Here is a 2,133-nt window from a genome sequence, read left to right as displayed (position 1 = left end):
ACATAACCTTTGTGTTCTCTTGCTGAAACTCAGAAGTTTCTTGTTTTGTAGAGCATGTTATGTAAACTCTACCCAATTTCGAGTCTCTGGGTATAAAACAAAATGTATTATATCTTGAAATCATTCAAATGAAAGCCAACTAAAGTGCGTTCTGACTTTGAACTTTAAAGGTTTCTTCATTTTGTTGGTGGCTGAAGAGAGATTTGTAGATCTTTAGCTTTACAAGCTCTCGCGGGATATTGGACACAGAATACTCAACTCGACAGTGTGATCGTTCAAATGACAGCTTTTAAGCGTTACTTCCCTTTGTGTTAGGATTTTTGGCGGGTTTAAATTTCGTTATTTGAGGGGCTCTTAGTGTGCAACGAAAGAAAGTGTTTTTGCGGTTTCGTGTGTTCATAGTCGTTTGAAAACAGTAATTAAAGGAACACTTTTGCAAGGGATACGCTTAGAGAAGGCTTGAGTCAGAGTCAAAACAAAAATCCTTCTAGCTTTGTTATCGAGTTGTTTCTTTATTGTTTCGAACCTTCTTTTCTTCTCTTTTTATCGTTAAAGAATGGACGGTTTTGACCTCCGACTGTGCAAAATCGCCTCCAAATTACCGCGTGTTTGCAACACAAGCACCTGTCGTGGCATTTTAGTGCAACGCGAGGGTAAAAAAGTTATCAAGATGCAAGTTCGTAGTTTCTTTAGTTTCGTATCTAAGGACGCTAGAGACCAGCAGTGATGTTATACAAGTTTGCTGTTTGCAGTGTGATGATAAAGTTGTGTATTGAAATGACATCTGGCTTTGAACTTCGCGACTCTCCCTTTATTCAAATCGCAGCCTCATAAAAGCTTTCTCGAGTTTTGGTTTTCGAAAATATTTGTCTTGTCTGAATCACTTTCGCTAGGATATATAATCATTGGTGTGAATGCTTTTTACTGATGTACCTGTTAAGTGACCTTAGTTGTGTGGATCAATACTTTCAACATAACATACAGTAACTTATAGAGGACTATCATTTCTTTCTCTACGCCTTTTCTATACCTAATCACCTTGATACCGATTTCCCCACATTAAGCTTCTCTTCTCAGCCAATTCACTATGTTTTTCAAAACTTAATTTTTTTTTCTCAACTTGACCTTAGCTCGTCAATGTGCTGTAATACCCGCGCTTTTTAAACAAAATAGCTGCATCGTGAAATGCAGTTAAGCTTTGCCTTTTTGTGTGTAAACAGTACATAAACATCCGCGCTTTTGTCCAGCATAACATTATATACTATAGAGCTCTTTTTTTTGTACACTTCGAGTATAGGTCCATTTTCTATTTGCAACAGTCTACTTCACACTGATAGGGAAGAAATAATTAAAAAAGCTTCAAAGTTTTAGTTGACACCTAATTTGTTACGGATATCTGTGTGTTTGACAAGCCGGCATTCAGGGAGCAAAAAAAAATGTTATAAAAACCTTTCCAGTATTTTCTTATTTCAAAAGACTGACCGCCGTGGTTTTTTTTTTCCCAGCCCAAATAACTGATTATTTTGTGTCATGTGTCGAGTAATCCCTGCTAAGTTTTGCTGTCGTCAGTGTATTCAAGATTCAAATGTTTTCACTGCTCTGAAAGTACAATGATCATGAAATAATGATCGTCTTGCTAGCATCTTTGTCTTCATTCTTTGTCTTCACAAAAGCCGCACCGAAACACATGTTATTCAGTTTTACGGGAGGTAACATAATAAATATGCCTTTTCAAGTTTAAAGGCTAGCAGTCTAGTATTATTTTAAAAATAAGTCTTCTCTATTTTATGAATTTTCGAATTCGGAATTTCAGTTTTCTCCTTGTGCGGATTCTCACCAAAAAAAATTAAGTGGTATTGTTTACTTGGAAATATTATCTATATTGCAGACAGCTTTGTATGTTGAGCCTGATCATTTTCAATGTTAAGGTTTCAACACAACGCGGAGTTAACTCTCTTCATGAAGCTGCTAATAAGTTTTTTTATATAGTTTTTTTTTTTTCAGAAAAGGGCAACATGTGAAAAAAAAGAAATCCAGAACGTTTTACGAGGCCCAATTTTGTCTGTTTTATTACGATTTGCTTGTAGTATCTAGGGGTATCGCTTTCTGAATACACACACATATTTCTCGAAG

The sequence above is a fragment of the Porites lutea genome, chromosome 13 (genome assembly GCF_958299795.1).
Source record: "Porites lutea chromosome 13, jaPorLute2.1, whole genome shotgun sequence".
NCBI classification, from domain to species: domain Eukaryota; kingdom Metazoa; phylum Cnidaria; class Anthozoa; order Scleractinia; family Poritidae; genus Porites; species Porites lutea.
This window is presented reverse-complemented; position numbering follows the sequence as displayed.